Genomic DNA, 23,947 nt, shown 5'->3' with positions numbered 1-23,947 from the left:
TTTGAAGTGGCAGTAAAAATTTTTAAGTATATTTTATAATTTTACATTTATTTTACTTTCTAATTTTTAAAAAAACTTTTATTGGAGTATAGTTGATTTACAATGTTGTGTTAATTTCAGGTGTACAGCAAAGTGAGTCAGTTATACATATACATCTATCCACTCTTTTTTAGATTCTTTTCCCATATAGGCCATTACAGAGTACTGAGTAGAGTTCCCTGTGCTATACAGTAGGTCCTTATTAGTTATCGATTTTACATATAGTAGTGTGTACATGTCAATCCCAATCTCCCAATTTATCCCTCCCCCACCTTTCCTCCCTGGTAACCACAAGTTTGTTTTCTACATCTGTGACTCTATTTTCGTTTTGTAAATAATTCATTTGTACCATTTTTTTTTAGATTCCACATACAAGTGATATCGTGGTATTTGTCTTTCTCTGTCTGACTTACTTCACTCAGTATGACAATCTCTAGGTCCATCCATGTTGCTGCAAATGGCATTATTTCGTTCTGTTTTATGCCTGAGTAATATTCCACTGTATGTATGTACCACATCTTCTTTATCCATTCCTCTGTCAATGGACATCTAGGTTGCTTCCATGTCTTGGCTATTGTAAATAGTGCTGCTATGAACATTGGGGTGCATGTATATTTTCGAATTATGGTTTTCTCTGGATATATGCCCAGGAGTGGGATTGTTGGATCATATGGTAGTTCTATATTTAGTCTTTTAAGGATCCTCCATGCTGTTCTCCATAATGGTTGTACCAATTTAAATTCCCACCAACAGTGTAGGAGGGTTCCCTTTTCTCCATACCCTCTCCAGCTTTTATTGTGTGTAGATTTTTTGATGATGGCCGTTCTGACTGACTGGCGTGAGGTGATACCTCATAGTAGTTTTGATTTGCATTTCTCTAATGATTAGTGATGAGCATATTTTCATGTGCTTTTTGGCCATCTGTATGTCTTCTTTGGAGAAGTATCTCTATATATATTTTTTTTAATTGTATTTATTTTTGGCTGCATTGGATTTTCATTGCTGCACACGGGCTTTCTCTAGTTGCGGCGAGCAGGGGCTACTCTTCGTTGCGGTGCGAGGGCTTCTCATTGCAGTGGCTTCTCTTGTTGAGCACGGGCTCTAGGCATACGGGCTCAGTAGTTGTGACTCACAGGCTCTAGGGCGCAGGCTCAGTAGTTGTGGTGCACGGGCTTAGTTGCTCTGCGGCATGTGGGATCTTCCTGGACCAGGGCTCGAACCCGTGTCCCCTGCATTGGCAGGCGGATTCTTAACCACTGCGCCACCAGGGAGGTCCCTGGAGAAGTATATTTTTTTAAAGTAGCACATTTTCATATATGCCTTTGCTCCTTTGCCACTCCAGTCACAGGTGAATACCTAGGTGCCTAACACCTACTGTCAATATATTCTTACTTTTTTAAAAAGAATAAATGGTAGAACTGATATCCCACTATTTACTCTGGATTCAAAGTAGTCTGGAAAATGCTAGCAATTTTGAGAGAGCAGAATACTTTGAAAAGCATCATTTTAATTTTGGCTCTACCACCTCATGGCTTTGTAATTATGGACAAGTTACTCAACCGGTTTCTTCATCTGTGTAAGCAATAATGTTTACTTGGCAAGGCAGTTGGAAGAACTGCAAGTAGTAAATATTTGGTGCCTGGCACATAGTAGCTGTGATCAGAAGAGATGGTTGTAGGCTTGAGGGGTGGAGAATTGGAAAGAGAATCTCTTCAGAACTACAGCAGAGAGGATTTTTCTTCATGATAACCAGTAGAAAATTTATTTTCCTATACAAAGTTTGAGATTCTCTTTCATCACCAAAGAAGTATGAATACATTTTGGGAACTTATTAATCTGTTTTTCTTTGAGAATATCTGCCTGGATGTGACATGGTTGTGGTGATCTAATTCAAAAACAGTTTAGGGTCCATCTGGTTTCCCGGATATCACCTTTTCTCTAAAGTGCCATAGTTTGGAGGCGGCGACATCAAGATAAAGGATTGTCCCTTGGGGACTTGGCTAGCTGCCCAGACCAGGCTGACCAGGTTGGCTTCAGCCTTGCAGATCCAGAACCTGAACTTTGGTTTCCATGGTCACAGCATTGTTTATACTCTGAAGGGGCTGACCCATGTTTAAAAGAGGCAGAATGACAATTTATCAATTTTTTAGCATGGGAGATATTCTGTTTCAATGTCAGAAGACTCATGGCTCTTGGCCATAGTAACTGTCTTCTTGTTGAGGGAATTTGGAGAGATGAATGAGTTGTTATAAAAGAAAGCAGTGACGATGGAATCAAGAGAGATGTAGTGAGTAAGCTCAATGGGTTGTTCATCCTGGCTGTGTGTGTTTCTTCTCAGCCAGTGTAGGATAAACATGGCCCACTTTGGGTTTCTGGGCTTCCTTTTCTAGTCTGGAGCCTGACTACTCCCTTTTTGGGGCAACACTTTCTCCAAACAGGTGCAATTCAGTTGACTTAGTTTCCATCCCATGTGTTACAATCACATTTGGTCTTTTTCCTTTCTGAGATTATAGTCAGGATACAGAGATAGATCTTGGGGGTGGGGTGTGTGTGTGTGAGTGTGTGTGTGTGTGTGTGTGTGTGTGTGTGTGTTTGGGGGTGGGTGAGAGCTCACATTAAGAAAAAATATCTAAAATTAGATTTGACTGTGAACATTTATTCAGAAGTAAATCCAATTTGAAGTGAATATTTATTAAGAATGTCCACAGCCACTCCGCCGCCACACTACAGGAGGGAAAGTGTGATGAAGAGTACATTTTTGGGGCTTCCCTGGTGGCGCAGTGGTTGAGAGTCCGCCTGCCGATGCAGGGGACACGGGTTCGCGCCCCGGTCCGGGAGGATCCCACATGCCGTGGAGCGGCTGGGCCCGTGAGCCATGGCCGCTGAGCCTGCGCGTCCGGAGCCTGTGCTCCGCAACGGGAGAGGCCACAGCAGTGAGAGGCCCGCGTACCGAAAAAAAAAAAAAATAAGAGTACCTTTTTGGAGATTGATAAACAAGGACCACAGAGGACTATATTCAATATCTTGTAGTAACTTATAATGGAAAAGAATCTGAAAAAGAATATATATATATATATATATATATATATATATATATGAACTCAACCACTTCACTGTACACTTGAAACTAACACAACACTGAGCTGGAGTGGAAAGAGACAGCATTGTAGCTGTTTGGAATTTTAGTATCTGACTGCTATGGACCGAAAGTTTGTGTTCCCACCCCGACCTCCTTCATATGCTGAAATCCTAACCCCCAGTGTGATTAGGAGGTGAGGCTTTGGGGAGTTGATTAGGTCAGAGCCCTCACGAATGAGGTTAGTACCCTTATAAAAACACACAAGAGAGCTTGCTTTCCCTCCCATTGCTCTGTGCCGGATGAGGATACAGCAAGAAAACAGCCAACCAGGAAGTGGGCTGTCACCACACACCGGATCTGCTTGCACCTTGATCTTGCCTCCAGAACTGTGAGAAAGAAATGTTTGTTGTCTAAGCCACCCAGTCCATGGTACTTTGTTATAGCAGCCCGAACTAAGACACTGACTTTTGCATATTTTACAGAAACATCTGACTGTGTGAGCACGTAGCTAGGACTCTTCCCTGGGGCCTTGGAAGGTGCCATGCAGTGAGGGGCCCTGAAGTTTCACAGTAAAACCACATCGGCCGGGTTAGAGGAGTCCCAGATGTGACAAGCCTGTCAGATTCCTCCTGCAGGCAGTCTGTACATTTCCCATGTGGATTTCTCTAGTTCTCTTTCACAGGTCAGCTCTATTCTCAAGGCTCACGCATGAGTTTTACAGACGAAGCCAAATGTGCTAAATGACTAAATAATGGATATTTTAAAACCATATTTTAACCAGTCCAATGACCATTTAATTTCTTAAATACTTACTGTACCTGCTTGGAGTGTTGCAGGGAGGGGATGGGGATGGCAATAAAGGCTTGCTAAAAGAGGCGGTCCAAGAGGGAGGGGATATATATATATACATATAGCTGATTCACTTCATTGTACAGCAGAAACTAACACGACATCGTAAAGCAACCATACCCCAATTTAAAAAAAAAAGACGCATAAAAGATTACAAATGCTGTGCTAAGACATCACTGCCTCTATGAACGTGCTTGTGGCTTTAAGAACTGCCCAAGAGGACAAGCTACCTTACAGCCAAATGATCCTTGATTATTTTTGGCGGACTTTATGAGTAAATTATTGGCCTGAGGTGGGCGATACTGAAGGAAGTGACAAGCTGGATGCCCACTCTCTCTATAGAAGAAATGGGTTTAAGTAGCCGGAAGAGAATGGGATTAGCTATTAGGAAAAACGATTTTATTTTGAGTAGAGCATGGACTATAAGGCAATTATGGATCTCTCTTTCTTGCAGCTCTTAGTGGATCGTCAAATTCTCATCTTTCTGAGGCAATTTAGACATAGGTTTATTTGATGTTAGGAGAATAAGCAAAATCACTGCTCAGGATTCCTTCTAGTGGAAACCACATTCAGTATGTGTTTACCTTGTTTAAAGCAAATCCAATATTCTAAATTCAATTTCAAAAACAAAAGTGTGCGGGGCAGGGGAACAGGGGAAAAAAAGGACTTTTTCATGTCATAAAGAACACCTTACAAGTTTAGTTTACAGAACAAGCTGCCTTCTAGTATGTTTAATCTAGGGGGTCAGTAAATTACAAACATGGACCAAATCTCGGCTTATATCTGTGTTTTTTTTAAACAACAGAAGTGTATTTTCTCACAGTTCTGGAGGCTAGAAGTCCAAAATTAAGGCATCAGCAGGGTTGGTTCCCTCTGAGACCTCTCTCCCTGGTTCGTAGATGGCTGTCTTCTACCTGTGTCTTCACACGGTCTGCCCTCTGTCCTGCTGTCTGTTTTTTCTAAATAAAGTTTTATTGGAACACAGCCACGCTGCCCATTTGTTTACGTATTATCTGTGGCTGCTTTTGTGCAACAAGAGCAGAGCTGAAGAGTTGCCACAGAGACCATATGGCTCACAAAGCCTAAAACATTTGCTATCTGGCCCTTTACGAATAAAGCTTGCCAACTCTTGGTTTGTATTACGATGAGGTTGACCAAAATTCAATCACATACATAGTGTTTGATATGAGATACAGTTTGGTCTTACTTACACGGTCCATGAAGAATTTAATCAGGGTACATTTTGTAGGTTGAGGATTAAATTTTCACATTTGTGAAAATCCTAAATAAATAAACCTCCTCTCACAACATCTGTTCTTTTCTAGTTATGGCAGCTAAGTGCAGCACTGACTAAATAAACAAATTATTTCATGTTGAATCAGATTATGTGGACATACAACAATGTTAGGATTCTGTGATTGGCTTTAGGAAGGAAGTGCTTAGATGCTGTTCTCACCATAAATGAAGTAAATGGTTTAGATTATGGCATTGCTGACACGGTAAACTGCTTAAAACCAGAAGATGATTTGACACTAGACTATACTACCCATTGCTTCATTTTCTATTTTACTATAATATACTACCTTTAACTTTTGATGTCATTTTGTCAGCTTTTTAATCTTGCTTTCTGATATGCTCCATGCTATCAACCTGAATGGAATATTCAAGTTGCCTTTAAATTCTTTCTGTAAAACCTTAACTTTTCAAAATTCTGCATCTTACGACAGTTTATGATTTTTTTTTTCAGTTTTGGTTTTTCCTTCCAGGTAGAAAAATGTATTTTGGATCCTATGTGCGATTTCTGGTATGAGCTGATGTCCTTTGACAGTGTTATGGATTGAATTGTATCCTCCTTCCTCCCTCCCCTCACAGCCAAGAAAAAACATATCTTGGAAGCCCTAACCCCCAGTACCTTAGAATGTGACCCTTATTTGGAAATAAGGTTGTTGTAGATGTAATTAGTTAATATGAGGAAGATGTAATCATCCTTGAGTAGTGCGGACCCCTGATCCAATATGAGTGATGTCCTTATGTGAAGACGGCCATGCGAGGACTGAGAAACACAGGGAGACTGCCATGTGATGACAAAAGCAGAGATTGGAGTAATGCAGCTGCTGCAAGTCAAGGAACACGAGAGATTGCTGGCAAACCAGCAGAAGCTAGGAAGAAGCAGGGAAGGATTCACCTGCAGGTTCTAGAAAGAACATGGTCCTACCAACACCTAAATTTCAGACTTCTAACCTCCAGAACTGTGAGACAATAAATTTCTGTTGTTTTAAGCCACCCAGTTTGTGGTACTTTGCTCTGGCAGCCCTAGGAAACTCTTTTAATAAGTAAAGATCAAGTTTTGTGAGACTGACTCCCTAATGCCTATGCAGTAGGGATATGAGAACACAACAGCGAAACTCTTACATCGTGCAAGTTTTTAATATTTTCCATTGGTTACAAATTCACTTTCACTGAAATAGTCTAACAAGTGCCTTGTTGAGTTGAGTTTTCCTGCCTTTTTCTGCCTCTCCTCCTGCCTTTCCCTCTCTGAGAGAGGACTCTTATCCAGAAGTGAAGAGAATGGCAAAAGCCATGACTCAGATTATCCATTCTCAGCAGTTCGTGATATGTGGGGAATTTCCATAACTCTCTAGTGCAGTCTTGGAAGCCCACCTAGAGGCCTGGATGTCATCTTGAAGAAGTACTAGGGAAAGAAGGGGCCCTATACTTTTGTTCCTGATAAGAAGCTACGGCCCTGACAGGGACCGAAGGCTACCCTCCACCTCAAAATGTGAGTGCACTTCCAAAGCTGGGTTTCAGAACAGTATCAACTGGACCCAAGCTACCAACAGATTTTTCCCTTCTGGTTCAATCAAGATTTTAACTCAGAGTTAACATAATTCACTTTAATGGCTCCATCTGTAGGAAAATTTCTCCTCCCCTCACCTTTCCTCCACCTAGCTAAGGTAAAGAAAGCGAATCTTATCTGCTTGATAAGAAAGAGCTAACTTTTTGATCTGCTATTTTATACATGGTTAGCCTAATAAGTCAAGTAAAGAAATAGGTGTTTAAGGTCCTTGGCAGCAACGTAAGGCATCATTTGAGTGACCCTCTTTATAATAGAGAAGGGTGGTAATTGCAGAGATTTATGGATCCAATGATTTACAGCTGACTTGGCAAAATCAAATCACATGAATAATATTTAATGGTGAATTATTTATTTCATTTACTGAAGAATACTTAATGTTTCCACAAGTGTTAACATGTGAAAAAGCCCACATCTGACATTTGTATAGTGTGAGGTAGGGGATCAAGGTTAATTTTTTTCCATATAGATATCCAGTTACTCCACCACCATTTATTGACAGGGCTTTTTTCTCCATTGGATTGTTTTTGTGCCTTTGTTCAAAATCATTTGACTATATACCTTACACCTTTCAGTCACGTGACACTTTATAGTTTTCAAAGCTCTTTCATGTTCATTTCGTTCATACAACAGCTTTGTGAGGTAGGCAGGGCAGGTATTATTAACTATATTTCACATATATGCAAACAGACTCAGAGAGGTTAAGTGGCTTGTTTAAACTCACACAGCCATAAGTAGCAGACTGGATAAGAAATGGCCTCTGAGGAATCATCCAGTCCTCACTGCTGTATATTGTGCTCCCCATCTTGTGGTCATAGGGTATGGCTTTTATTTCAACCTCCAGTTGCTTGCTAAACATCTGAAATTCTTTGCAACATCTTGAATTCAACATGTCCAAATGGAACTCACCTCCAGTTGTGTCCCCTTTTCCCTACCAAATCTGTGTTTCTTCAGTCACTGAGGCTCAAAACATTGGCTGAAGTCTTTACTTTCTTTTTTCTTTTCCTCACCTTTTGCAACCAATCAGCTATTAATATTGGACTGCTGGTCTGTTTTCTTCTCTACTGTTCCTCACAGCTGACCTTTCCACTGGGACTTGTCCCACTGCCACACCCCACACTTTGGGTCTGGATCATAGCAGAAAAGTCTCCTTTTCTCTAGAGTAGTGACTCTCCAGTCTATCTGTACATTGGGACCTGCTGGGGAGCTTTCTTTCTTTCTGTCTCTTTATTCCTCTCCTTTCCTTCCTTTTTATCCCCTCTCTATCCCTCCACGCTCCCTTCCTTCCTTTCTTTCTCCCTCCCTTCCACCCTCTTTCTTTCCTTCCTTCTCTCCTTTTTTCTTTCTTTCCCCTTCCTTCCTCCTTTCTTTCTTTCTTTCTTTCTTTTTCTTTCTCTCCTCCCTCCTTCCCTCCCTTCCTCCCTCCCTCCTTCTCTCCCTCCCTTCCTTCCTTCCTCCCTCCCTCCCTTCCTTCCTTTCTCCCTTCCTTCTTTCACATGCATAAAATTCACCCTTTCAAGGTGTACAAGTCAGTGGTTTTTAGTATATTCACAAAATTGTGCAACCATTAGCACTATCTAATTCCAGAATACTTTCATCACCCTCAAAGAAATCCCATACCTGTTAGCTGGCATTCTCCTGGCGAGCTTTGAAAAAGTATTAGTTCCTGGGCCTCACTTCCAGAGATTTTTATTTAATTGGTCTGGGGTGGGACCAGGGCATCAATATTTTTTAAAAGATCCCTGGGTGATTCTAGCAGCTTCCTAACACATTGCTTTTTATCAAGTCAGCCTCAGCTCAAAAACTTTCAGGGATTGTTTGCTCAGAGCAAAATCCATCCTGGCATTTAAGTTCTCCTGGGACCAGCTCCTGATTTCATACCTGTCCGGCTAGTCACTGTCTTTCCCTCTCTATGGCCTCTCTGCCTCCGCCAAACTGTCTTAATTCTTGTCTTTTAAAACCCAACAAGCCACATTCCACCCTGAGCGCCTATCAGAAATTCTGTGACCAGCTGAAGTGGGGAAACCCCTAGGATTAGGGTGCTCTTTATGGAAAGACACAAAATATTGGGATATTTAATTACCTCACAGCAACCTGGAATGATTACAGTTCTCAAAAATAAGACTATATTTTAAGTATGTAATATTAAGAAAATCACAGCCAGGAACAAACATGTCTCTGCGAAAAGACAATTGTTTTGCCTCGATATATGATTTATGCATTATTTATTTTGTTGGCTTCTAGCAGATAAGCAATAACAAGCACCAAAGAGAGAACAACTTATAACAAATATGTTAGCAAGTTGTTCTTGCACGTGTGTGTGTGTGTGTGTGTGTGTGAGAGAGAGAGAGAGAGAAGGAGAGAGAGGGAAGGAGAGAGAGAGAAAAGTGGGAAAAGACCATCCATGCTGTAGGTGGTTAGAGGTGACCCTGGACGCCCACCCAGCTTCCCCCGCACTCCTCAGGGGTATGGTGGGCATGTTCTGTCTCCCTATTTGTAAGTCCTTCAGAGGCTGGGCTGTGCCCTTCAGTCTCTGCGTCCTCTGTGTCTGACACAGTGGGTGCCCGACCATTATCTCCTCTACATAACCAAGGACGTGGCCCAGGCTTTGGGCTCACACAGACCTTGCCTCCTGTATTGTGAAATCCTGGACAAGTTAGCTTCTCTGCCTCATTTTCCTCATCTGAAAAATGGGGAAAACCATGCCTGTGTCAGCTTAAACGGGATAACATTGTTGGAAGACAAATCTCCATAGGTCTCTTGCATATCTGCCAGGTTGGTAAGCAGAGGCACTGCTCATAAAAAGAGAGCTTTTGTTCCAGACCATGTTTTCAAGGATGTTTGTCTGCCAAACAGCCGTGAAAGCTGGAGACAGTGTCTCTCCCTGGAGCAGAGGGCAGACTTTTTGCTGTCATGTATAATATAGACAATGTCTCCTTCTGGGGCAAGAGCCAGGCAGACTTACTGCCCATTATAAAAGATTTGGGTTCCTTAAGCTGGGGTTCCTCTCCTGGAATACAACCCACTATGTGTGCAGGTTTCACCTGGCCTTCACTGCATTACCTTTGGGGAACTGGAGCTTGGGAAACTGGGCAAATGATGATACTTTGGATACTGCCTCTACTGTGAGTAATAAACTATGCTCTGTCCCTAATCCTTTGTCTTCTGCAGCGTCCATGAAACTGTGGCAGCCCAGCTTCTTAGCTTGCAAGATGGGTAAAACCTCAGACCCTTTGTAGTTCTTGAGAAATTTATGTAGATCACTTAATGCAGCTCTTGACATGTACACAGAAGGCTTTCACTGAGTTGTAACTAAATGTACAATAATGGCTGATGACGGACTGTCAGAAAAATGCCATCAACTGGTAATATTTTTACTGCACTCTTCCAAAAAGTAAAATATGGAAAAGCCTCAGAATGGCTAGTAGAGGGAAAATACACAGGGACAGCCATGTCAAGGAGCTCTGGCCCACTGGGAGGAGGGAGCAAGTTTACTAAAGGCCAAAAATTCAGCTTCTCAGGCCCCAGGTAACAGTTTCTCCCTCTGCTCTCCTTTTTTTTTTTTTTATAGATTTATTTTACTTATTTATTTGTTTGTCTTTTGGCTGTGTTGGGTCTTCGTTGCTGCGTGCGGGCTTTCTCTGGTTGCGGCAAGCAGGGTCTACTCTCTGTTGTGGTGCGCAGGCTTCTCATTGCGGTGGTTTCTCTTGTTGTGGAGCACAGGCTCTAGGCACGCGGGCTTCAGTAGTTGTGGCACGCAGGCTCAGTAGTTGTGGCTTGCGGGCTCTAGAGCGCAGGCTCAGTAGTTGTGGCACACAGGCTTAGTTGCTCCGCGGCATGTGGGATCTTCCCGGACCAGGGCTCGAACCCGTGTCCCCTGCATTGGCAGGTGGATTCTTAACCACTGCGCCACCAGGGAAGCCCTGCTCTGTTGTTCTCTGACTTCCAGGACTTGGGAAGAAAATAAGGTAGTGTGTGGGAGACCAGGGCCTTAGAGTAAGAAGGATTTCTAGAAGCTGAACCTTTTAGGAAGGATACTTGGGAAGGAGGGGCCAAGCCCCAGGCTCCAACATCAACTGTGTCTAGACTGAGGCTACACTGGACCAGCCAGGGTGGCTCCTCCCCTGGAGGGAACCCACTACCAGATTCCATCAGGAGAGGCGCTCAGGGCTCATTCCTGTCTCACTAAGTCCTGCCCACGGACCACAGAGCTTTCCTCCTGAGGAGGGCTGCCTCCATTTTCCTTTTTAGAAACTTTGTGTCTTGCAGGCTTGCTAAATATTTAACATATTTGTTTAGCATATCTTTCCCCCACTAGAATGCAAAGTCCATAAGGGCATGGTTTTTTTTTTTATATATATAAGTTGAAAATTTTAATTTATTTTTTCCAGTTTTATTGAGATATAATTGACATATAACTTTGTATTAGTTTAAGGTATACAATATAACGATTTGATATTTGTATATGGTGTGAAATGATCACCACAATAAGTTAACATCTATCACTGCACATAGTTATGTTTTTTTCTTATGATGAGAACTTTTAAGATTTACTCTCTTAGCTTTCAAATATACAATATAGTATTGTTAACTATAGTCACCATACGGTACATTATGTTCCCAGATCTTATTTATCTTATAACTAGAAGTCTGAACCTTTTGCCCACCTTCACCCATTTCCCCTGCCCCCAATCCCCAGGCCTCTGGCAACCACCAAATCTGATCTCTGTTTCTATGAGTTTGATTTTTTTAGATTCCACATGTGAGATCATGCAGTACTGCATTCATCTTTCTTTGTCTGACTTATTTCATTTAGCATAATGTCTTCAAGGTCCACCCACATTGTCACAAATGGCAGGATTTCCTTCTTTTTTATGGCTTAATAATATTCCATTGTGTATATATACCGCATTTTCTTTATCTGTTCACAGACACTTAGGTTGTTTCCATGTCTTGGCTACTGTAAATAATGCTGCAATGAATATGGCAGTTTTTAAATTTTTTGAGGAACATCATACTATTTTACATAATGGCTGTACCAATTTACATTCCTACCAACAGTGGACCAGGGTTGTCTTTTCTCCACATTCTTGCTAATAATTACTTCTTGTCTTTTTGATGACAGCCATTCTAACAGGTGTTAGGTGATAGTCTCGTGGTTTTGATTTGCATTTCCCTAATTGTTAGTGACAGTGAGCACCTGTTCATGTACCTGTTTGCCATTTGCATATTTTCTTTGGAAAAATATCTGTTCACTTCCTCTGCCCATTTTCAAATAATTTGTTTTCTTTTTGCTATTGAGTTGTTTGCATTTTTATATATTTTGGATATTAACCTCTTATCAGATATATGATTTGCAAATATCTTCTCCCATTCCATAGGTTGCCGTTCATTTTGCTGATGGTTTTCTTTGCTGTGCGGAAGCTTTTTAGTTTGATGTAGCCCCACTTATCTATTTTGGGTTTTCTGTCTATTTTGTTTACTGCTATATAAACTGTAAACAATGGCACAGGAAGTGCTGGGTAAGGAGTCTCTACTTGTGTTCTAGCCCCACTTCTGCCCTCTCCCTCTGCAATAGCCCCCATTTCTTAACTTCCTCAATGCTTTGTCAGCTGCCTCTCCTAACCTATTTCCTAGTTTTTTAACCTCTTCTTCTGCAAAGAGACTTTAGGCAACCCACAGAGGTCTTGGAAAACACTTCCCCAGATTCTCAAAAATTCTCTAATTAACTCTTTTTTTCCTGCCAAGTTGACAGTGGGTTTTTTTGTTTTTTGTTTTTTGCGGTACGCGGGCCTCTCACTGTTGTGTCCTCTCCCGTCGCGGAGCACAGGCTCCGGACACGCAGGCTCAGTGGCCATGGCTCACGGGCCCAGCCGCTCCGCGGCATGTGGGATCTTCCCGGACCAGGGCACGAACCCGTGTCCCCTGCATCGGCAGGCGTACTCCCAACCACTGCGCCACCAGGGAAGCCTCAAGATAACAGTTTTAAAGAGCAGATATCCCAGTGAAAGAAGATGTGATGCCTGAACTTCCCACCTGGACCTAGATGACTTGACCCCTTTATCCTGAAACTTTGGGTGGGTGGTGTTGGAGGGAGAAGGCAGCAGGAATGATGTGGGTGCAGAAGTCATTTCTCAGCTCAAACCTGTCCATTGGCTGCCCTGCCATTCAGATTTAGAGTCAAAGTCCTTACCATGACCCATAAGGGCCTCTGCACTGATACCCCTGTCACCTCTCTGCCTTCCTCTGCTGATTTTCCCCTTGTTCATTCTGTTCTCACCACACTGACTCCTAGCTGCTCCTTCAGTGTGCCAGGCCTGCTTCTCATGCAGGGCCTTTGCACAGGCTGTTTCTTCTGTTGGGAATGCTCTTCTCCCAAAAGCTACATGGTTTGACACTTCATCTCTTTCAGCTCTTTGCTCAAATGTCATCCCCTCAGGGAGGACTTTTGTGTTTTTGTTTTGTTTTATTTATTTACTTTTTTGGCTGCGCCATGTGGCATGTGGGATCTTAGCTCCCTGACCAGGGATCGAACCCGCACCCTGTGCAGTGGAAGCGCTGAGTCTTAAACACTGGACCGCCAGGGAAGTCCCAAGGAAGACTTTTCTGACCACCCTGTTTAAAATTCCAACCTCCTCCCTCTCCCCTGTGCCACTCCCTATCCCCCTTCCCTGGTTTATTTTCTTCACAGCATTTTTCACCATGCTAAATACTTTATGCATTTGCTTATCATATCTTTTTCCCACTAGAATGCAAAGTCCATGAGGACATGGGTTTTCTGTCTATTTTGTTTACTGCTATATCCTCAGAATTTAGAGCAGCACCTGGAACCTAGTAGGTGCTCAATAAATATCTGTGGAACAAATGAATTAGTAAAAGAGTGAATAGCCTTCCCATCCATTTCCTCAACCACAGGATCTGTTTGAATGATCATATGTATGTGCATAGGTGGGGTGGAGACCCCCAAGAAAATGATCACATTTAATCCCAAATTAATGGAGTGTGGGAAAGCAGCGCTCCAGAAATCCACAAATTACCCTAGGCAGTTCAGATTAATGGAAGGAATGATAGGGCAGCAGGCTAGAGACCCGATTTAAAGTCAATCTTTACCACTAATTGTTTGGGCAAGTTATTTAACCTCCCTGGGCTTCAGTTGTATCATCTGTAAAATGTGAAGGTTAGAATAAAGAATCACTGAGAAAAAGTATGTAGCATGCTATGGCTAAAAAATTTTTTTCACTTGTATTATCTCTGAATCCTGTGAGGCAACCAAGGCAGGTAGATAGATATGAGAGAACACAAAACATTTTTGTAGTCTTTGTTAATTGAAATCCCTCTCTGGACCCCAAGGAGGGGGGATCCCATAAGTGGAGGACCCTTTGTTTGCTGAATAGACGATGGGGGACAAGTTTGGACTTATGAGAGGGGTAAACTGCTTTAGTAAGAATCAGCTGAAAACAATTTTCTCTTTCTTTTTGTGTCTATATGGGATGATGTATATTCACTAAATGCACTGTGGTCATCATTTCATGATGTATGTAAGTCAAATCATTATGCTGTCACCTTAAACTTATACAGTGCTGTATGTCTATCATGTCTCAATAAAACTGGAAGAAAAAAAAGAAAAAGAATCAGCTGAGATAGTAAGGACAGAAGCAGAAGCCTGGAGAAGCAGAAGAAGAGAGGTGGCAGAGCTCTGCTGCGGGAGATCAGGAAGGGGCGATCTTGTGGCGAGATGAACTAATGGGGCATGGAAGCGAGAAATAGCAAGATGGATTGAATTTGCTCTGCTGGGCATGACGCTGTCCCTTCCTACATCTATCTCAGAAAATCCAAGTCACTTCTGAATGCTTTGGCCCAACTGAATTATCTCAGGAGAACAGAAGTTGGTGTGGACCCCATGTGGAGGCTGCCAGAAAGGAGGTGACAACCAACACCTTGGCCACATGATAGCAAAAGGAGAGCTCAGGCTCATCGGATGACTACCATGCTCAAGATGACTACCATGGGCAGCCCCTCCTATTACAAGTCGTTCTTGTAACGACTTCTTAGGGTATGATATTGCCCATTTCCCCCTGAATATCATATAAAGGGTCTGCTATAGATTGAATGTTTGTGTCCTCTCCAAATTCGTATGTTGAAACCTAACCCCCAAGGTGATGGTATTAAGAGGTGGGGCCTTTGGGAGGTGATTAGATCATGAGGGTGAAGCCCTCATGAATGGGATTAGTGCCCTTATAAAGAGACCCCAGGGAGCTTCCTGGACCCTTTCACCAAGTGAGGACACAGCAAGAAGATGGCTGCCTATAAATCAGGAAGCGGGTTCTTATCAGACGCTGAATCTGCTGGTGCCTTGATCTTGGACTTTCCAGCCTCCAGAACTGTGAGGAATCAATTTCCGTTGTTTATAAGCCACACAGTCTATGTTATTCTGTGATAGCAGCCGAACAGACTAAGACAGGGTCTTATTTATTATTTTAGTCTCTCATCAGTTTATTATAATGAGACATTCTTTTGCCTTGAGCTTAGTAATTGCTTTAAGCAGTAGAGCCTTCCTTGGCCTGATAAAATAGTCATCATGTTAAGAGTCATTAGGGTTGGACCTGAAGAAATCTAGAGCCTTTGCTTAACACTTTGACTTCGCAATTAGGTTTTTGATTTTGCACACTTAGGTAAATGGAAAAGCACTTTGAACTCACTTTTGGATAATTAGCACAAAGAGAAAATGGCTTTGCAAGTCACAATGTGGCATGGTTCAAACTGAGCAAATGAGAACAAAAATCAACACTCTGATATTCATACAAACCTTCTGCCACAAAGAATTTACATTTATTTTAAAGTGATAAATCTGGGTACTTATGTGATATGATTCTTCATAAAACTGTTAATCAAACTCACATCTATTTTGTAGCATCTCATACATAACTCTGCAATTGGAATATTTTAGGAAAATATATTATCTGAATTTTAAAATATCACTCCATTATAACTATTTATCAGCAAAAATGAAAAAAAATGTATCTTGGCTAGTTTGGTTTAGTCAGTTATTGCAATGGAAAGTGTTAGATGTATTCAATAAATACAATTATAAATAATACAGTGTATATCTGCTTCCAATGTATACTCCCTGATAAACATCCAATATAAATAAAGGAATATAAATTGGGTCTGGAATGGACATTAAACATGCTTTAAAAGTGAATGTTTATCATGGACAGGTAAAAGACAAAAAAGTCCTTTCTCCATTTTCGTTATTTTGTTAAATCCAAACATAAGTACTTCTTGAGTACATTTACTATCCAGTATCTTATTCAGACTTTTCCCAGATGAGATAGGAAGGTATAAATAAAATAAAGATGGAGACTTCGGAGGTAATTTAAAAATCTGATGTGTTCTAAACAGCAGGACATGATTATCTTGTGCCAGTATGTTTGGAAGATCCACAGATTGACTTTTAGACACTAAGCTTTGCTTACGCTCAACTTCATTAAATGAAATTAATTCTCGTGTGATTTGCAGGCGCCTTTCAAAAGAATCTTCTTTTTTCAGTAGCATAGAAGCATTCATTTGCCTCACTTGGATTATCCATATTCTTTTTCAGCTCAGCAGTTTCCAGCTCAGTTTAGAAAGTCATTTCATCCTCGGGTGGAAGTGCATTTCCAGATATATTGGGCACTTTTGATCCCTCTTGGCTCAGAGGCCTTCCTTGAAGATCACAGTCAGTGAAAACATTTTTTCTGTGAATGACAACAATTGAGAGAATCATGGGTAACTCTTAGAACTGGTGAAATAAGCAGTTCATTTTCAACTGGTGTGGTTCTCTCGCAGATTAGCAGATGGGTTGCCAGTCAAGATTAAAGGAGAATACTGAGGATGGAAAGAAATGAAAACTTAATTAACTTCATTCTCGTGTCAATGGACACTTAGGTTGTCTGCACTTTTTCAATATTACAAATAATGGTGGAATACTTGTAGATGCTTCCTTGAGCCTATGTAGAAGATTTTCTCTAGAATATATTCCCATAAGTAGAATTGCTGGGTCAAAGGGTATATACATCTTTAATTTTACTAGATATTATTACATTGCTCTCCGCAATGCTAGTGCCAATTTACACCCTCATCAGCAGGACATGAGAGCTTCTGTTACCCTACATCCTCACCAGAACTCAGTATTATCTGGATTTTTACCTTTTGTTGGTCCACTGGAGGTAAAATTGTATTTCATTACTGTTTGTATGTCTCTGATGAATAGCCATGTTGGACATCTTTTCACATATTTACTGGTTTTTAAGCTTCCTCTTCTGTGAGTTACGAATCCATATTCTGCTGGCTTGTTTCTTGTTTTTCCCTGTAGGAGCTTCTTTTAAAAATACGCTTTGTAATTTTATGTCTTGAAAATAGCATCTAGTCCATGGATTTTTTTTTTAATATTTATTTATTCATTTGGGTGCTCTGGATCTTAGTTGCGGCACACGGGATCTTTAGTTGCGGCATGTGAACTCTTAGTTGTGGCATGCATGTGGGATCTAGTTCCCCGACCAAGAATCAAACCAGGGCCCCCTGCATTGGGAGTGCAGAGTCTTATCCACTGGACCACCAGGGAAGTCCCTCATGGATTTTCTTTTCACTTTATCTTTTGGTACATTTTATAGTTCAGAAGTATGTCATTTTAATATAGTTGAATTTATTAATCTTGCCTTTTGTATGTTAAGGAATCCTTCCCTGTACTGTGACCACAAATGTATTTTTCTAAATTTTGTTCAAAAATTTGTAAAGTCTTATTTTTCACAACTGGAATTTATTTTTTGGATTGTGTGTTTTAGTTCTCTACTGCCCTGTAACAAATTACTACAAACATAGCAGCTTACAACAGCACAGATTTATCAGCTCACAGTTCTGTAGGACAAAAGTCTGGTAGAAAATAGCTGACTTCTCTACTGAGAATCTTACAAGGTTGAAATCTAGTTGTTGACTGTCTGTGTGCTCAACTGGAACTTGGAGTCTTCTTGAAAGCTAACATGGTTGTGGCAGAATTTTGTCCCTTGCAGCTGTAGGACTGAGGTCTCCATTTCCTTGCTGGCTGTTAGCCAGAGGCTGCTCTCAGCTCCTCTCAAAGCCATCTTCAAAGAATCTCCCTTGTGTGGAATCTCTCTCATGCTTCAAATCTTTCTGACTGAGAATTTCTTCTTCAGGACGAGTCCTACTGGTTTTAAGGTCTCACCTGATTAAGTCAGGCCCACCCAGGATAATTTCTCTTATAATTTTTTTTTTTTTTTGGCCGCACAGCACAGCTTGCGGGATCTGAGTTCCCCAACCAGGGATCAAACTGTGGGCCCTGGCAGTGAGAGCGCTGAGTCCTAACCACTGGACCGCCAGGGAATTCCCAATCTATCTTAAGGTCAACTGATTTGGGATCTTAGTTACATCTGCAAAACCCCTAAACAGCACTACCTCAATTTGTGTTTGAATAAATAACTAGGAAAAGGTGTGTGTGTACCATGGGCCTGTAATCTTGGAGGCCGTCTTAGAATTCTGCCTGCCACATCATATAAAGTAATGATTCAGATTTTTTCCATGTGGATCACTACTTTATATTCATTTTGGAAATTTAAAACATATACAAAAGAAGAGAAAATAATTTCATGAACCCTGATGTTCCCAGTAACCAGTTTCTGCGATTCCACATGGCTAATCTTGTTCCACCTAGCTCTCGACTTCCTTCTCCCCACTCCCCCAGATTATTTTTCAGCAAATCCATGACATACTAGTTCATCTGTAAATCTTTCCGTATGTATCTTTAAAGACAAGGACTTCTTTTCTTTCTAACTGGAACTAGCAAAACTTGAAGTTAAGGGCACCATCCTCCAGACTGCCAAGTCTGCCCAAGACTTCTGACACCAACTGCAAGTTCAGTGGTTTCCCCAAACCCCACAGGTTTGATAATTTGCTAGAGGGACACACAGAACTCACAGAAACCTATTATATTCACACTCACTTTTATTACAGGCAAAGGGTGCAAATTAGAAGATACACATAGGGCAGAATCTTGGATTGGGAGGGTTCCAAATATAAAGCTCCCATGTCCCCAGGGATGCATTACTTTCCCGGCATTGCTATGTGGCAATATGTGCATGGAGTATTGCCACCCCAGGAAGCTCACCCAAACTTTGATGTCCAGACTTTTATTGGGGTTTCATTATGTAGGCATGATTGATTGGATCATCACCCATGTAGCTGAACTCGATCTCTGGCCCCCTTCTGCTCCCAGAGGTCAGGCTGATACCCTGAGGCTCACAGCCCCAACCGTCTAATCACGGGGTTGGTCTTTCTGGTGTGGCCAGCCCTTACCCTGAGTCATCTCTTTGACGTACACTATCAGGCTGGGTCTAAAGGACCTACCATGAGTAACGAAGACACTCCACTCCTGTTCCTTAGGAAACGTTAAGGGTTTAGAGGTTACCTCCCAGGAACTGGCAATAAAAGCCAGCCAAATCCATCCTTCCTTCCTTCCTTCCTTCCTCCCTCCCTCCCTCCCTCCTTCCCAACCACAATACCATCATCACACCTAAAAAATTAAAACAATTCCTCTTTTCATCAAATCTCCAATAAATGTTCTAATTTTTCCCATTGTCTCATTAAAAAAAACAAAACAAAAGAGTTGATTTCTACAAATCAGTATCCTAACAAGCTTCACACATTGCACTCAGTTGATATGTATCTTAAGTTTCCTTTAGCTTAGAGGTTTCCTTTCCCTCTTTTTTCCCCCCTTTAATTTATTTGTGGAAGAAAATGAGTCATTTGTTCTATAGAGGCTGCCACATTGTGGATTTTGCATAAATTACATAACCATAAAATTCACCCGGATTCTGTTTACACTTGACGTATTTGAATTCATTTAGCTAGAGCAGCCAGTTCAAATACACCTTGTGATATACATTTCACAGGTACAAGTAAGCACTCTAAAGACCTTTGTGAAACAGTCATTAGTTTAGTGAACAGCTTGGTGGCTCAGGAACTCTGGAATATCTATCTATCCTTGATCCATCCTCCAAGCTTAATGCATGTTACCCTTATGTTTATATATACTCCAGTGCTTGGAAAACTCCAAGACTTCAAGGCCTATTTCTATATGACAGGTGACTTCATAGAGACCTGTTACTATAGCCCTGCCTAAGAGGATTTCTAAGAATAAAACAAACTGGCATGTCTGTTTGTGACTTGGAACCCCTCATGACCTCTGCCCATAAAGAGATGAAGATTTGACCAACAAGGGCTTTGTAGCTCTGGGGTCCACCTGTATAAACTCTGGGGGAAAAAAAAAACTGGAACTCTGGTTAGATTGAGAATATAGTTTTCTGGGCTCAGATGACCTTTAAGTCAGGATGCCACAAATTTACAGAATTCAACTGTAAAAATCTCAACTAAATAAAACTGGTTCTGTCTCAGAAACAGACATGTCTTTTTAAAAAGGTCTTTGAAAAGTACTCAGAGGGCTGAAATGGAGGATGTGAGTTATCTAATTCTGCTCCACTATAAAGGCGCTGGAGTCATGTCTTCCTATAATGTGATATGCCACGAACAGTCCTATTCTATCCAATGCATTTAGTGGTAGTGGTAAAAGCTGAACCCAGCATAAGTGCCTTTAAAAGGCTTATCACAATTGTCTCGAGATTGATGGATCTGCAGGTCTTTAAAAGAGCTTCATTGTCATGTTCAGAGGAGAAATTGGCCCCATACAATGAGTATGTACCAAGTGCTCTGAATATATTTTCAGAGACAAAGCTACTTCTCTCACCTGTGGCTTTAGTCCAGGTTTCTGTCCTGTTGAACACACCATCCAAGGATGAGATGGACACCATGACCATCCCATGGATCCTCTTGTGGCCAGAAGGAGCCCTTGGCCTATGGGACTCCATGAGGTATTCTGACCAAATGCCAAGGTTTTTGGCAGATTTAAAATACAGCTGCACCAACTGATCTGTCCAACAACAAACACAGCTGTGAAGCCCAGAGACCAGGCAAGCTCCTTTTGAGGAGCACGGGCCGCTAACCATAGTGGGTTTCAGGGACAAGGTCAGTACCTTTGTGCCTCCTTGGCTCCCGTCACTAGAATCTCCATTTGTACCCCCAAGGCCAGCTTCTGAGGAACAGAGGTTTGTTCACTGTGGGCTTGGGACCTGTCCATTGACAGACTGTCCCATGCAGGGAGGCTGTACACGTGGGAGAAAGTTTTGGGGAGGAAGAGAGCTCTGGATTGTTGTTCTTCCAGAGGAGAGCCTCTAGAAGGAACCTCATGTTGGGAGGTAGAGCCAGAAGGGGAGACTACTAAGTCCTGAAGAGTTGGCGGAATGTCGTTTTGCCTTGAGCCATGACTTTCTTCTCGGTCAGAAGGGATGTCAGGGACCCATGGTGTGGTCTGCTCTCCTTACACAGAGACCTGGTGTGCACCCAGCTTTAGGGCCAGAGAGTTTGCGCTTCAGCATCTAGAAGAGCTTCCATGCATTCCCCCTAGACTGGCTCTCATTCCTTTCCAGACCATAGCCCTCTGGTTCCATCTTTACCACCTGAAAGAGCACCTTCTTGATTCCAGCATTCCACTGACATTTATTCCGGGCTCTGCTCCCCTTTTCTTCTTCGTCACCAGAACGAATCTGTTCACTCTGCTCCTTGTCTTTTTCCTCCTCCAGCATCTCTGCAGTCTTTGCTTGTGGTGTACCGGGAATTCATCCTGGTACTGGGCCATCTGCTCTGGCATTGCCCTGCCAATAGCTTCTTTAAGTTTCTGTAGGGGCGCCTTCAGATGCACCCCCTGCCCCTAACACACAGAGATGAAGTTTTGGGGCAAGTGCGACCAGGATGTCCTTGCTGCAGAGCAGGGATGAAGTCACATGGCCACGCTCCTCAGAACCGATCTGGCTTTTCAGCTTCCAGGTTTCTACCTCCGTGCCCAGGAGGATCTCATGGATACCCTGGGTGAAGAGCTTCCTTTTGCACTGTCCCTCAGCAGTCCTGGCAGGCTGGAGCGACTCCTCAAGGCACTTCTCCACAGCTACTGGCAGGCCTTTGCGGAGAAAAGAAAACTGTGAATTCCCTGTCCAATACCACCCTGTGGGAATCTCTTTCATCACCCATATCACAGAAGGGGCTTCCTTCTGGAGACTCACTGAGCAGCTGCTTCAAGTCCAAATCAGTCAGAGAGACAGTAACAGTGACCTCCTAGAGCAAACTGCTCTCAGGAGCCGAGCAGAAGATTGAGAGCGAGGGATGCTACCCCATTCTCACAGGCTTATGATCCTCAGGCCTGTTTTTCCTGGGCCGATTTCTCATCCTGAAATTTCTTTAACATCTCTTTATCACTTCGAGCCTCAAGAACATTTCTTCTTCTTCTTCTTCTCCTTACCAGCATTGAGAGTTGTGAAGCTCCTTTGGGAAAAGCTGAGCGTTGCTCATTTCTTCTCCCTGTTGAAAGTGTCATCCTTTTTCTTCCCTTCTCACTACCTTCCTGCAGCTTCTTCTTCTTCGGTGATTTTTTTCCCCCTCTTTTCTTTAGTGGAGTTGTTGTCAGATTCTGATGTTTGTTGTAACTGCAGGGCTCTCGGGTTAATGTAAAATCTTCCGTACTTTGTGGTCAGAGAAGCACCATTTGAAGAAGCTCATCATGTATTTCAAGTCCAAATCAGTTGGTGGAAGAATGAGATTCATTATGCTCGTCCCCCATGATAATCAAGTCTCGTATATGGTCTTTTCTATGATTCTTTCCAACCTTGTTTCCAGGTTGAAGACCTGACACTCCATCCTGTGAACTCTTCACCAGCTCTGGGTAGTACTCTGGGCAGCGCTCACTTTCTGGGTCAACAGAACAGTTGCTGCAGCCAGCTTAGGCTCTCAATGCTCTTCTGCTCTCCCAACCTCCTCTTGCCCAGATTTCTTTAAAAATGTGAGATTCAGAGGGCCTGGGAGAGAGGTGAACTGGATCCTGTTGGGTCCTGACATGACTACAAACAGTCTTGGCAGGTTTTACCATTTGATTTCTTTGTCACAAGTGCAGGGGCTGCAAATGATCTCTCGCAGGCAGGATGGGCCAGGTGCACTGGTCACAGCTCTAGATAGCACCTGGGCCCTGAAGCATGCGTACCAATGATGGCCCATGCACTTCCACGGTCCACGTCCACAGATCAAAAAGCTCTCGTGAGGGTCAGGAAAGAGAGGCAAAATCCCAACTCAAGGTTTGTACAACATCTCAGCAACAGCGAGGTGGCTCTTTGAAAAGCAGTCATTAAAAAAGAGCGCTTACTGAAAACTCAACAATAATAAAGTAAACAACCCAACTAAAAAATGAGCAAGAGATCTGAACAGACACCTCACCAAAGAAGATATACAGATGGCAAATAAGCACATGGAAAGATGCTCCACATCATATCTCATTAGAGAAATGCAAAGGAAAACGAGTTACCACTACACATCTATTAGAATGGCCAAATCTGGAACACTGACAAGCTCAAATGCTGACAAGGATGTGGAGCAACAGGAACTCTCATTCGTTGCTGCTGGGAATTTAAAATGGTACAGACACTTTGGAAGACAGTTTCTTACAAAACTAAACATACTCTTACCATAAGATCCTGTAATCCTGTTCCTTGGTATTTACCCAAAGGAGTTGAAAACTTAACTCCACACAAAAGCCTGCATGTGGATGTTTATAGCAGCTTTGTTCATAACTACCAAATTTTGGAAGCAATCAAGATGTCCTTCAGTAGGTGAATGGATAAACTGTGGTATATCCAGACAATGGAATATTATTCAGTGCTAAAAAGAAATGAGCTATCAAGCCATGAAAAAACATGGAGAAAACTTAAACGAATGTTGCTAAGTGAAAGAAGCCAACCTGAAAAGACTACATACTGTGTGATTTCAACTATATGATCTTCTAGAAAAGGTAAAATTATGGAGACCGTGAAAAGATTGGTGGTTGCTAGGGGTTAGGACGGAGAGAGGGATGAACAGGTAGAGCACAGAGGATTTTGGGGGGCGGCAAAAGTATCCTGTATGGTACAGTAATGGTGGATACATGTTATTATACATTTGTCAAAACCCATAGGATATACGGCCACCAAGAGTGAACCACT

Source organism: Phocoena sinus, chromosome X (assembly GCF_008692025.1).
Source record: "Phocoena sinus isolate mPhoSin1 chromosome X, mPhoSin1.pri, whole genome shotgun sequence".
Taxonomy (NCBI): Eukaryota; Metazoa; Chordata; class Mammalia; order Artiodactyla; family Phocoenidae; genus Phocoena; species Phocoena sinus.
The sequence above is the reverse complement of the archived record's forward strand: the minus strand, read 5'-3'. Positions refer to the sequence as shown.